Raw genomic sequence first — 15644 nt, 5'->3', positions numbered from 1 at the left:
TTATGCTTCTAGACAGAAGTTAATGTCATCTTTTTGGATAAAAGGTAAACTGACCAATTTAAAATAAAATAAACAGAAACAACGTATTTGTGTCAAGTAATTGTATCATTCTGTAAGATGTGTAAGGGACTTGGTTCAATTTTTCACTTTTTCTCCTGTGCATTGCACTTGGAAATAAAAACATAGCTATTTCAATTCCCTTCACATACCATGTTGTAATTATGAGTTTCTTGTCTGTCTACCATATTATGAGTATCTAAAGAGCAGAATCCTTGTCTTCCTCAGCTTTGCATAGCTGGGGCTTATAACATCTGCTAAAAAACCATTTATTAAACTGTTGCTATTTTTATGGACTTTTTAAAAAGCCTGATGAGCATGGTAATGACCATTACCACCTGAAATAAATGAGCTGTGCCAATGGAAAATATTCTTAGGGCACATGACCATACCTGAAGCAGGTATAAACACAGGAGTGGATGAGAACATCTATATATTGACACAAGATCGAACAGAAAATTTAGAGTAACATAGCCACCAATTTTTAATCTATAGGTTATGTATATATTTGCCTTCTCCTTCTTATCCTCTTTTTTTTTTTTTTTCTTTGAGACGGAGTTTCGCTCTTGTTGCCCAGGCTGGAGTGCAATGGCGCGATCTCGGCTCACCACAACCTCCGCCTCCTGGGTTCAGGCAATTCTCCTGCCTCAGCCTCCTGAGTAGCTGGGATTACAGGCACGTGCCACCATGCCCAGCTAATTTTTTGTATTTTTAGTAGAGATGGAGTTTCACCATGTTGACCAGGATGGTCTCGATCTCTTGACCTCGTGATCCACCCGCCTCGGCCTCCCAAAGTGTTGAGTACAGGTGTGAGCCACCGCGCCTGGCCCCTTCTTATCCTCTTCTATGAGAACTGCCTTTCCCGTAGAGGTAAGACCCTGAGGCTACTATATGCACTATATGCCTCTCCATGCCCATAGTTTATTAGGCAGAAAATGAACACCTAAACAAGAGAGAATATCTCCAGAGACTTGGCTAGGCCATTTAAATTCTGTCTTCCAGGAATTCAGAAGTAGGATAGGCGAAATATAGACATTGGGCTAGTGTATATAGGTATAGAAGCTAAGAAAACTAACCAGAGAAAAGAGGGAAAAAAATGGGAGGGGAAGAGCAGAAAGACCAATAAGTCTTTCTGTAAGGAAATTGTGAAAGTGCTGCCCAAATTTTCAGGGTTGTTCTAGTTCCAACCTCACGTCCTGTCCTTGGCTTTAATGTGATGAATTTCTATCTTTCCAGTACAATGATTCCCTTTTGTGCTGTAGGTACTTCAAATGAGATTTGTTCCTTAAAATCAAAGGATTGCTGATCAAGAAATTAGTGCAGTGTACACATAGCCAACATCTACCAAATGCAATAATTGCTGACCCATACTATGTAGGCAAAGTAATAAAAGTGGAAGTAATAATGAGAACACAAAATCAACTCAACTGAATCTACTAAGTGATTTAGTCAACTGAGACAAAAGCTTTGTTGTAGAAGCTCTGGGTAATATTAACAACTTGGAGGTGATTGGTAATGCTATCAAGAGTTATTTTAATGGGATACCAAGGCCAAATACTAAAGTGAATTATATGGTGAATAAGAGGTTTAAATGAGCTCTACCGTTCTATAGCACTGTAGAATGACTATAGTTAGCAATATAATATAGTTTCAAGTAACAAAAGAAGGATATTTAATGTTCCCAAAACAAAGAAATAATAAATGTTTGAGATGACAGTCACGTTAATTATCCTGTTGTCATCACTGTACATTAAATGTATCAAACTATCACCATGTACCCCATAAATATGTGCAATTATTATTTGTCAATTAAAAAAAGAAAAAAAGTTTAAAATGTTGAAGTGAGTTTAGACAAATTTTATACCATTTTTAGATATGGAAGGAGGTAGAGTGGGATTGGAGAATACATAAAGAGTTCTTATTGCTTTTGTGTTTGTGGACTAACACAACACAAAGTTTAGATGTACAAGAGATAAAATGTATAATGGAAAGTGCCTGATTCATTCAAAACAGGTGTTGACTATATGCCTATTTATGAGCTGAGCTTTATTCCAGAAGCTAAGGATGTGGCACTGAACTACAAGGTCACCTTTCTCATGAAGCTCACAATCTAGTGTGCAAAGCAGACAATAAACAAAGAAATATATGCCAGTTCAGATCAATATTTTGTAGAAGAAAATAAGCATTTCAAAGTTAAGCAGAAATATAGAGTGTGCAGGGATGGGAGGGTGTTATCTTAGGTGCTGCGTAGTTAGGAAGAGTAGTTATGGGTAAGGTGATACCCCTTCATCAAGAGCTGAATGGAGTTATGGAGCCAGATAAATATCCAGGCAGAAGTTTCAAGTAGAAAGTATAGAAATTACAACCACCAGAAAGAAAATAATGTTCTGTGACATCTCATCTCAACGAGTTTGGCTGTAGCACTCTGCAAACTGGAAAGTAGTCAGAAGTCAGAGAGGTGGCCAAAAACTGGATTATGTAGGACTTTGAGGGGTCTTGTAAATTTTTTATTGTGATTCCAAGTAAAATAAAAAGTCATTGTAGTGTTTAAAAATTGGATAACAGACAAAAAGTGAGTAAAATATGCCTGTAGCTTGATAAATTTTACAGATATACCATGTAACTAGCACATTAAGCAAGTACAGGACATTTGTAGCAATCCAAAAGATTCGTTTAATGGTTCATTATTCTCAAAGGTAATTACTACTTTGACTTCTATTAAAAAGATTAGTTTCTCTTGTTCCTGATCTTCACAGGGAAGATGAAGTAGGTAATTTTTGTTTTCACATTTTAGCAACATAGCATCTTGGATATTTTTCACGTTTTGCATAGATTTTTTATATTGCCAAAGGGTTTTACATTATATAATTGTATCATATTTTATCCAATCTTCAACTTTTGACATTTGAGTGGCTTCCAGCTTTAGCTTTTTTATGAACAAAGCTGTCAGGAATATGCTTGCGCATGTCCCTTGGTGTACACATGCACTCATTTTTAATAACTATGGAACTGGAATTGCTTGATTGTTGGGTATATTTCAAGGTGGGGAAAAAAAACCTACCAAAGGACTTTCAAAAATGATTTTACTAGTTAATTTTCCACCCAGAAATGTGTCCATTTCAGTTGCTCCTTGTTTTTGCTAACACTTGATATTATCAGGCTCTTTAATTTTGGCCATTATTTTGAATGGTTATTAGTACTGCTTTGTGGTTTTAGTTTTCTTTTTCTTTTCTTTTTTTTTAGGACTAAATGTTGGGCATCTTTTCATGTGCAGAGTGTCAAATTAAATATCTTCTTTTTTTAAGCATCTATTAATAGGTTTTTGCTGACTGTTGTATATTAGGATTTTTTTGTCTTTTTAAATTAATTTATAGAAGCCCTTTATATGTTTTGTATACAAATCATTTGCGAGATATAGATTGCCAAAGTCTTCTCTCAGAATATGTCTTGCTTTTTCAAATTCTTAGTGATGTCTTTTAATAAACAGAAGTTTTTACTTTAGGTAAGATCCATTTTTTTAGCTTATAGTTTGTGCTTTTTGTGTCTTATTCTTAAGTTATGGTAATTCTAGAGCTTCAGAAATATTGTATCTTTTAATAGAGGTTTATTATTTACTTTACATATTCATATATGTAATCCATTTGTGTGAGTCTTGGGTATGGGATGGTCACAGTCAAAGTTCACGTGTTCCCATATGGATATCCAACTGATCCAACAAAGAATGCTTTTTCAATAAATAATGCTATAAGAGAAAGAGTAACAGAAGCTGTGTGTTATCAAAGTGAAAAGATTGTGAAGATCAGGTTGTAAGAATAGAAACAAAAATTGCATATTCAGTTTTGAATATTAATTTGGAGATTCTTAATAGATTTCTTAGTATTTACGTTGAGCTGGTAGGATACAACAATCTTAAGTTTAGGAGGAAGGTTTTTGAGTTCTGTAAATATGTATTTAGAAGTTATGAGCATATGTGATATTTGAAACTATAGAGTATTTGAAATACGTGTAAAGAGGAGGAATAGTATAAAAACATAGCTGTGGGACACTGATACTTTTTGTCTGTTCCTTTTCATATAGCAAAGCAAAATAAATAGGAGCAACATATTTTATTATTACCATTAAAATAGGAGAAACCTCAGGAAATTATGTTTACAAAAGCTAGTAGAGGAAAGTGTTTCAAAGGTGAAAGGAATGACCAACTATGTCATATGATGCTGACAGTTCTACTAAAGTGAGGACTGACAAATCACCATTGAATTCTTTCTTTGAAGTTATCAAATAACTGCAACTGAAAATCAGATTAGCACATCTCCCTCCCACCAAAAAGTGGTTCTACTTAATGATAATGGCCACCTATCACAAGTAGAATCAATAATTTAGTATCAAGAAACTCAGTTTCCTCATCTGTAAACATCAACAGAATTTTTTTTTAATTAGCAAAACTATGATAAATGTTTAAAGCAGTAAAGTTTCCAAAATGGTAGTTACATTTTCTTGTTGATCAGCTTCACATTTGGGCAAAGTTGGTCTGAATTCCCTATATCTTTTCCTTTTGCATTTTCCCCAGCTTTAAGTGTCCTCTCCTTTGCCCAAACAACAGATATTCTTTGATGACCAAACGGCATTGACTTATGTCTTATTCACACTGAAATGTAAAGAATTTATTTTATTCCTTCTTCCGGAAGCATCTGCATTTCAAGAGAGAATCACTAAGTTGAAAGCAACTTTAATACACATGAATTCACCACCAATGATATAATTTCAATCATTCTGCTGGTTGGTTTTGTGGGTGTTTTTCATGCCATTTGCCAACCAATTTTTAAAATAAAGGCAAACATTCATGAAAAACTGAGGCACCAACTGTCAGTATCCCAGTACTATGCATCTTTTAAAATTTATAGAGTTCTTATGTAGACAAGCCATCAAGCTAATCCTAAGCCTAAATCTAAGTCTCATTCTTATTCACAAAATAAATAAGAAAAATCATCTTGATCCAATTCTATAACCTAATCCCTGATTTCTTTCATTCTTTCCACGTATATTTCTAATTACAAGAAAACATATACTATTGGAAATATTATTTAGATCTCTTATTAAAATAATTAACTTAGATTAAGGCATGTCTGCCTTTAAATGACCATGTGTACCAACTTTGTGAATATGACCCCCAAATAATTGTCAGGGATATTGCCACTAATTTTTATTATTGATTCAGATATCATTTGCACATTATCCTCAAATAGAAGAAAATATTTGCAAACTACTCATCTAACAGTGGATGAATATCCAGAATATACAAAGAACTCAAGGATCTTAAGCATTTCAAGAGCAAAAAACAAAAAGGGTAACTGATCTGAGCAGACATTTCTCAAAAGAATATATATAAATGGCCAGCAGATACCTGAAAGAGAAGTTCGATATCACTAATCATCAGGGAAATGCAAATCAAAACCACAATGAGGTATCCTCTCACCCCAGTTAAGATGGGTGTTATCAGAACGGCAATATTAAACACTGGTGACGATGCAGAGAAATGGGAACTCTTATCACTTGCTGGTGGGGACGCAAACTAGTACAGCCACTATGGAGAACAGTATAGAGGTCCCTTTAAAAATGACAAATAGAATTGCCATGTGCTTCAGCAATCCCACTACTGAGAATTTATCTGAAGAAAAGGAAATCATTGTATCAGAAAGACATTTGAATCCCATGTTTATTGCAGCACTATTCACAATAGTCAAAGTATGCAATCAACCTAAGTGTCCAAAAACAGATGAATGAATAAAGAAAATGTGGTATATATACACAGAAGAATACTACTTAGCCATAGAAAGAATGAAGTCCTGTCATTTACAGCAACATGGATTGAACTAGAGGACATTACGCTCAGTTGAATAAACAAGAAACAAAGTGAAACACTGAATGTTCTCACTCACATGCGAAAGATAAAAAGAATTGACCTCATAGAAGTGAAAAGTAGGACAGAGGGTCCTAAAATCCGGGACTGCTAAAGGAAAGGAGGGATAGGAAGAGACTTGTTAAAGGATGCGTAACTACAGCTAGATAGGAGGGATGAGTTCTGCTGTTCTGTACTACTGTAAGATAACTACAGTTAACAATAAGATATAGTTTCAAATAGCTAGAAGGGTAATATTGCATGTTTCCAACACAAATAAATAATGAACGTTTGAGAGGATTAATATGCTAATTACTCTAATCTATTTACCATACATGATATTTGGTGAAACATCACTATGTACCCCATAAATATGTACAATTAAAAAATAAAATAATTTTAAATAAAAGTAAACAAAGGAAACCGATTCCAGAACACATAATACATAAATCTCTGAACTCAAAAATTAATAGATACCTAAAGACAGCTAAAGAGAAAAGTCAGATGGAATAGAGTACATCATTTGTTAAGTATTCATGCCCACTTTGGTGGAAACAGTATATTTACCTGCTCTATTCATGCTAGGATTCTCTGTGTGTCTTCTTTTTGTCTCATAATAGACAGAACATAACTCACCAACCATTGTTTTGGACTCAACCTTATGATTTATTTTGCCAATAGGCATTAACAGGAGTGTCCCCAAGTACAGATAAAATGTAATTGAAAAGTCAGACACGACTTCTCACACTTTTTCCTTTCCCTACGAAAAGAACACATCCTGGATAGCCTACTTATTCAAGAGGAATGAGGAGCAGCAGATTTTCATTTGACCTGCCTGGGAACCAAACTCAGCAGAGCAGACAGACTTTGTTAGCAGACCCACTCCTTCTCACCTCCTGACAATTCCAAAAGAAGGTATGATTGTTTTTTAGACACCATATTTGTAGTGGTTTATTATAGAATTTTATTGAGGCAAAAGATATCAAGGTAGACATGGATTAGAAGTGAATTGTTTCTTTAACAGAAACCTAACAGTGGATTTGGGACCAGATATTACTCCACAAGGAAGTCATTACAGAAGCTTGGAGAAATGATGAGAACTGTGGTGAGAAGCTGAAAAAGTGACAACCTATGTCATGGAGTAGAAAAACATCTGACAAAAATGTGGGAGATTGTATTAAAGGTAAAGTAGGGATATGACAAATTTGTGGTTAAAGAGCATAATCTTAGACAAGATAAAAAGCATGACCTGTCTGGTTTTTGTTAGGTTGTTTGATTTATTTTATTTCTTTTGTTTTGTTTTGTTTTACCAGCTGCATTTGATAAGAAATTGCAAGAAAGAGATGTGGTAAGGAAATAATTCAGTTTGTAAGCAAAATTTAGTGGGTATGTATTAAGTCAATTAATTTCGAAATTATTTTCTACCAAATCAAAGGTGTGAACATTGTGCTTTCGCTCCATAAAAAGGACCAAAGCCAGGCAGGGTTTTGGCAGAGTAAAATAAGACTTCAGGGTAAAATTCAAGGGTGAGGCTTAAGACCCTTTGCTCTTCACGAACTCAAACTTGTTGTGATTCTCCACTTGAGGAGACGACTCTCAACTTTATTCATGAAATTTCCCTGTCATTAGTGATCCTGTCTTTACTGGGCTGAAAGTTTTCCATTAACTTTCACAAAAGACCTAGGAGTTACATTTGTTTCCTAGGTCTGTCAGAACAAATTACCACAGACTGGTGGCTTCAAACAGCAAAAATGGATTCTCACAGTTCTTGATGCTAGAAATCCAAAATCTAGCTGTTGGCAGCACCATGGCACCTCCAAAAGCTCCAGGGAAGAATGCTCTCCTGCCTCTCCCTAGCTTGTGGTGACTCTTGTTAAACCTTGGTATTCTTTGATTTGTAGTAATCTCTCTCCAAGGTACTGAACTGATGAACAACTGGTTGTGTGTAGTTTGGCATTTCTGGGTCATAAAGCCCATCGGAGGGATTGCTGAGATGACACTGGAGAATTGAGCAATAGCTAGAGAATAGAGAGACTTGAACGCCACATTAGCAGTATGGACTTCCTCTTTTGCATATAGGAGGTTTATAGAACAATCATAAGCAAAGAATGTGACATAATCTGATCTACTTAAAAGATAGAATATACTTGCAAACATGATTTCATTCCCCACAAATCTCAACGTGGCCTACTTCTTTTCATCTCTACATAAAAAAAATGTATGCTCCTCAGAATTGCGTAATCTTCACCATACTCTCATTTTAATTAATGAATATGTAAGATGGGGCTCTTTCACAATTCTGACCAAGAGGTACGATAGAATTAATAGTCCTAAAAATATACATAGTAATTTAAATAAGAATATATAATTATACATTTTATATTTTATATGTAAAAATTATATAATCTTAAATTATTATAAAATTTTATATGTAATATTTCCCCTAGTATCAATGTCATGCTCTTTCTTCCATCAGCTCCTCCTCTTTTATAAATGTATGAATACAAATAGTTTTATGCTTGTTTCGTTATTTTAAGTATTCAAGGATAAACTTGCACATCAATAAGTTTGCATTACCAATCTAGAGAAAAGTCTTTTGATTATGCCTTTTAAATTCAAAGAGCAAATTCACAGAGTTACTGAAGAGTCAAATCACCTTGTATTTTGCAACAAAATTTACATTACAAATACAAGTAAAATAATCATAAATATATTACTACACATTGCAATGTGACAATGTCACTTTTTTCTTGTTGTGAGAAAGAATGAGTCACACACTGAAATAGAATTGTTAAAATATTCCTTTTCTGAATCTCCATCAGGCTCAATGCAGGTGCAATTGGTCTCTTGTGTTCTCAGAAAAAAGAAGCAAGTGGCCAATTAAACTGAGAATGAGCCCATTGAATGGTCAATTTCTGGCAGGCATTAACTTGCAGATGTAAAAAATTGGCTCTAATCTACTCAGAAAACCGAGACATGCACAAAGAAGTAAACAGGAAAGGACACCTTGAAATTGGTTTGGTCTCTTATAACTGGCAAGAGAGAAAATAAAACGAACAGAGTTCTCACTCATTAGACATCTTTGCGTAAAACAATGTTTTCAGAACAGTTTTATTTTAATGTTACTGATAAGTGTGACCACCTCTTCTGACTATGTATATGATTTACCAACAAAATTACAAACAGTGAGGGGGAGAAAACAGGGATATAACCTAATGCTTAGTCTCCTCAATGCCGAAGTATCCATTTGATAGAGTGTTAGAAGTTTGGTAAATTGGAGTCATAATCTCATTATGCCTTTTGACAGAATACAACTTTAACCCCTTCCCTATTTAGTGATAATAATATTCAAACATTTTTCTTGGAATCAGCAGTAGTTGAATATCTATTCCAATAAAAGGGTGTGTGTGTGTGTGTGTGTGTGTGTGTGTGTGTGTGTGCAAGTGTGTATGTGTTTGGGATTTTGGATGGCGCAGCTAGTTAAAGAGTCATATTGACATGTGAAATATAACTGGACCAAAAAATGACTTTCTGACATATTTTACACAGTATCCTCATTTATTTTTTACAACACCTGAGTCCAAGAAAGCTCTAAAAACTTGTCTTCAGTGTTATACACTGAGATCCTGTAAAGCCTTATTTGGAACTTTCAAAGAATTAAGGACCAACCAAACGTGATAAAGAGGCAAAGATCCAAGCACCAGACACAGTGATTACGAAAGAATCCTGGGATCAAATAGCTTAAGCTTGTAAGTGAGCGAGTTTATACACACACAATGAATAAAGATAGCTCTTTTTTAAAGTGGCTTTCTACTTGCAATTGCTGGTGGCGTCAAGCAGAGAGCACACATCCTTTTCAATTCTTTCAGTAAAGAGATCTGTTAAACAGAAATCCTGCCTTTCCGCTTTAATCTTGACCCTATCTCTATGAATGTTTGCCAGTCACATCACTTCTTTGTCTCAATTTCCTCCTTTATAAAATTAAAGAGTCAGACTCAATGATTTAAAAAATCTCATCCACCTGTTTCATTCCATGACTCTCCATTAGCATAAAGAAGCATATGTGTCTTCTTTCTATAGTACCTAAATGAACTCACATATCCAAGAAATTCGTTTTTATTTAAAATAAACTCTGGGCCGGGCGCGGTGGCTCACGCCTGTAATCCCAGCACTTTGGGAGGCCAAGGTGGGTAGATCACGAGGTCAAGAGATCGAGACCATCCTGGTCAACATGGTGAAACCCCGTCTCTACTAAAAATACAAAACATTAGCTGGGCATGGTGGCGCGTGCCTGTAATCCCAGCTACTCAGGAGGCTGAGGCAGGAGAATTGCCTGAACCCAGGAGGCAGAGGTTGCCGTGAGCCGAGATCGCGCCATTGCACTCCAGCCTGGGTAACAAGAGCGAAACTCCGTCTCAAAAATAAAATAAAATAATAAACTCTGGTATAATTTTTAATTAAATTTACCATGCAGATGTTGGCTAAACCAATCTTTTATTGAGTTAAAAAATTATGTAATTACTCATTTATTACTTCATGTCATTGTAGAACACCCCTGCAAGTGAATGCAAATAGTGGTTATAGACCTCCATTGATCCATAATGCATGCCCTCTAGAGACAGTCTGTTCCTTCCTCGGACCATTTAGACTCAACATTTGTCTTATATTTAGCTGAAGCTTAGCTCCCTATGGCTTCTACTCATTTCTCCTGGCTCTAATCCTTTGGAAGCCTGTACGTAATGAGTTTAATCCTTCTTCTCCATGACAACTCTTAAAATATTTGAAGATAGCAATCATATCTTCCCTAATCTATCTCCAGTTCTCTCAGTGACTCCTCATATGAAAGTTACATATTCCCTTATCCTTATCCTCTGAATGTGTTTCTATCCCACTTAACATGAGAGTCCAAGCACAAAAACTAGAGAGCTTGGTAAGTGCCAGGGAAAGCAGTTCTTTCTGTCCTACCGTGGGCAAATTATTAGCATAAGATTAAGAGGCATCGCCTCACATTATTTACTCATACCAGGTTTATAAAGTACTAAACTAAAATCTTCAGTGTCTCCTGGTTAAGCCCATTTTTTTCTGCTTATCTGTGTACAATTGGTTAAAAACGGAAGAAGAAAGATGCATAAACTGAAGCTTTCATTGGACGAGAGCATGAACGGGGCCAAAGTTCTTTGTCTAAGTCCCCTGCAGGGTAGGTAGAAATCCCACGGGAGCTGCTTTTCTCCAGAAAGCCCGCCAAAAGCTCTGGGGGCGGGGCTTTGCTTGTGGACCAGGCAGCCAATCCTGTATCAGAGTCGAAGATCAGTTACTCCAGAGGAAGTTTGAAAGAGCTCCTCTCATTGGACGAGAACATGAATGGGGATCAGTTACTCCAGAGGAAGTTTGAAAGAGCGCCTCTCATTGGACGAGAACATGAATGGGGTGAAAGTAACCAGGGTTAACACTCACTGCTCCTTACCTGTGCAGTTATCGCCTCCGGATTCACTCCCACTGCAGTGTAGGAGCTGGGGTGAGCTCTCTCTCTCTCTCTCTCTCTCTCTCTCTCTCTCTCTCTCTCTCTGCCTAATAAATCGCTCTCTGCAAACTCTTTGGGTTCGATATTTATTCGAACGGTAAGCTCAGTGAGCCACCAAGGCCCTTTCCCCATTCCTGGGGCAAGTGAGGCCAAGAACCTTAGCTCATCTGACTGGGGAGGGAGACATTTCATTTAGCTACCCATGTCATGATTACCAATAATTAATTAACTGTACGGTGGTCATGATCACGTCTGAGTTACCAAGTCAAAATTCAGGATGTATTTCCACTCAAACTGCAGCCTTGTTCTTACGTTTCATAACTGGCATCTTGAATGAGATCTTGGTTGGAAACAATTGCTTGACTGTTTAAAGGTATACTAGGTTATCACTAATTCGTTCCTGTAAAGCAGAATACGTGACTTCAACCACTGTTAGAGATCCTTTGTTGATGAATAAGCTGATTGATAAGCTGATCGTTCTCCTGATTTAAGGCCTATACCTAAATACTTGAAGCTCAATTGACACCACAGAGTACGCCAATATATTTGAGTGAACTCACTCTCCAAACTGTTTTGAAAAGGCAAGAGACTATAAACCATGGTGAGTAGTTACGCATAAAGAACCTCAATTAGTGCCTTACATATGGCATGAGGAAACTAGAAATTTGCTTCCTGTTAATGGGGCAGGGCTATTATTAATAAATATCTTGGCAAATGAGAAAAGCCAAACTGTTTATGGTTAAGAAGATAAATTTTGAGCCAAAATACATGGATTTGAATCCTGCCATACCCTATTATTAGCTGAATGACATTGGACAAGTTATTTAAGCTTGCTGTGCCACAATTCCATCCAACTGTAAAATAGGGATAATGCCTTTGGAAGTTAAGAACTAGTTAGCACTTGTTAAAGAGTTATCTAACACATTTCTGAAGAAATTGGCAGAAAGATAAAGTAGCTGGAAAGAAATGCTGAAGTCAAATTGGAAATTGGATGTAGTGTTCACTAGGTCAACTTTCAACAGAGCTATAAAACCATATCACCTTTAGAGTTCATATATCTCCATGGCTATCAGATTATAAAAACTCTTTAATTTCCATGGGTCAGTTTCTAACCTCAAAGGACCATAAACCATCCACACACTTTTCAGTTGTTGATTGTTAGCCAAACAAAGTGACATTCTCAGCATGTGTCAGATGATGCTCCTATGGGCTTATTGGAAAATGATCTAATGTGACATATTAAAAATCAAGCAATAATTATTTATCTCATCTCCAAGTTTGGGAAAAATAATTTTAGTAACCTTGCCACTATTTTCATGCCAATTTATAATTGTAAAGCACTTTGCAAAGTGTCTGGCACAAGGTTAAATAAAATACTCAGTAATTAGGCAGTAGTAAAAGGATTTGGCCTATGGAATCTGTACTATTTTTAAAGAGCTTATGTCATTTGTCTGCAATAATTTTTAGGGATGCCACAGGAATGGTTTGGTTATAGACCCCCTTCCACAAATCAAATTTTCCTAAGGAAAAAATTAAGCAACAGAATAAAAGAGAGAAATAGAGGAAAGAACTAGTCAAACCAATTTGAAAGCCTTAATATGATAAATCATTTCTGTTTGGAGACAAAAATGCTAAGAGTTATATTAGGGTATTCCTGAGAGATAGAACCAATATGATTGATAGATTAGATTAGATTAGATCAGATTAGATTGATAGAAGATAGATAGATAGATAGATAGATAGATAGATAGATAGATAGATTATAGATGATGAATGGGTGGCTGACAGATAGATAGATGATAGATAAGTAGATAAATAGATAGATAGAGACAGATAGATAGATGAGAGGGCATTTATGCAGGGAGTTGACTCATGTCATTGTGGAGGCTGAGAAACCCACAATAGGACATCTGTAAACTGGACACTTGGGATGCTAGTGGCATGGCTCAGTCTAACTCCAAAAGCATCAGAACCAGGGAAGCTAATGATATATCTCTCAATCTAAGGCTCAAGACCTAAAAACCCAAAGAGCTACTGGTTTAAGTGACAGAGTCCAAAAGCCAGTGAACCTTGAGTGCTGATGTCCAAGGGCAGGAGAAGAAGGGTTCCGTAGCTCCAGGAGAGAGAGAGTAAATTGTCTTAGGTAGTGCAAAGGTAATTAATGGTTTTTGCTGTTGAAAATAATAGCAAAAACCACAATTACTTTTGCAGCAACCTAATCCTTTCCTCTAGCTTTTTGTTCTATCCAGGCTCTCAGTTGATTGGCCAATGTCCACTCACATTGAAGTCAGATCTTCCCCATTCAGTCCACCAACTCACACACCAATCTCCTCTGGAAAACGTCCTCACAGATACAGACACAGACACAGTCAGAAGCAATACTTGACCAGTTGGCTAGGGATCCCTTAATCCAGTCAAACTGACACCTCAAATTAGATACCACAATACATTTTTTTTCCAAAGCATCTAGGTACTACTAAATAAGCTTATCTTTTAAATGTCTTCTACCCACTCTGTAAACTTAGAAAATAATAAAGAGATTTACAAAGCTGTGCCATATTCATAATCCATTAAAATAACATATATTTCTGTAGAGAGACTTTTGCTTCTACCGCCATTGCAAATCCACTTTGCCTCAAACCATGTTAGAGATGGTATTTGTTTAATATTGGAAAAGGATTATGCCACAACCACTTAATCAAGGTCTTGTTTAGTGTCAGTATCTATTCAATTTTGCATGTCCCCAGCTTGATGGAAACTAACTACCTCACAGCACTTCATAAATATTTATATCATAATCCATTATTGATACCCTACAAACATTTTACTATAGCTTGCTAATGGCTGCAACATGGCAGTTCTGGATGCAACTAGACAATTATTTTAATTTTACTTCCATAGGAGATGCTTTGCACACATAACACACGTAAAAACAAAAATGCCAGTTTAATTGGGACACTTATTACCAACACAAAACAAAAGCAAAATATCTAAAATCAAGTCCTGAAAATGAATGAGAAAATGCTTTTGAGAATACTTTAAGATGAAAATTCAAATTCCCTGTTATATTAAAATATCTCACACTCATTGATACTGTGACCTATCATACTCAGATGAATTTATTTGAATCTTAAAATATCACTATAATATGGGAAATATGTCAAAGTTTTCACTTTCCACATGAAGAAAATGAGCAGTACAGAAAAGTTTAATTACTTATGCAAAGGCACACAGCTACCTGGGATTAAAATAAGAGCTTTTGCCTCTTGTGCTCATGAAACCAATAATTCAGCTTCTTGCCACAAGAATATCCTTCTTTATACATATTCCTTACCTTACACATATGCTAAAAGCTTCACCTATATGACATTTATAAAATAATTATTGTATACCTCCTAAAATGAAGCCATACTAATATGTACCTAGTGTGTGAGTTTGTTTCAGTCTTTACTCATCTATTTTCTGTTGTGACTGTCAGTGCTCTGAACCAGAGTTAATATTTTTGAAAAGCATGGTAAGTAAGTAGTTTTCAGCATCAGATAGATAAAGATGAGGTCAAGTCAAAAAGGTCAGCATGTTTGCAGGACGTGAGAGCAACAGGAAAAACAGACTTGTGGGTGTTCGAATTCTAAACCTGCCATTGACTGGTTGTGTGATAGTCAATAACTTATTTTCTTGAAGCATCAGTATTAAATGAGGTAATGTAATAAAAGTGCTTAGCACCAGCATAACACAGAGTAAAATTTCAGTTGATTAAATGACAATCAATGCTTTTACAAAAAAAAAAAAATCTGCTTCCTATATTTACAGTTTATAGCAAAGAGAGCTATTATCTATTCAAGTAAAGGAGATTTATGTATTATTATTCCTATTAAAGATTATACCACCTCATGCATTGTGAAAGCTGACCAGTGGTGGTGAAAAGTCTTCCCATACGTGTAATCCTTTATGAAACATATTTCCTTCCATTTTTCATTTGAGCCACTGAAAAGTTCTGTGAATGTAGGTTGTTATTTGTCCTAATCATCATCACTTCCATACTTAAATTGAGCAGACTGGGTTTAGAAGAGGTAAAATAATGGACTCAATTTCTTATAACCTATCTCTACACCAAACCGATTGCCAGCATGTTTCTCATTTTCTGAATTTTTGATGGTGCTGGATGTAAAA

Source organism: Saimiri boliviensis, chromosome 9 (genome assembly GCF_048565385.1).
Source record: "Saimiri boliviensis isolate mSaiBol1 chromosome 9, mSaiBol1.pri, whole genome shotgun sequence".
NCBI lineage: Eukaryota > Metazoa > Chordata > Mammalia > Primates > Cebidae > Saimiri > Saimiri boliviensis.
This window is presented reverse-complemented; position numbering follows the sequence as displayed.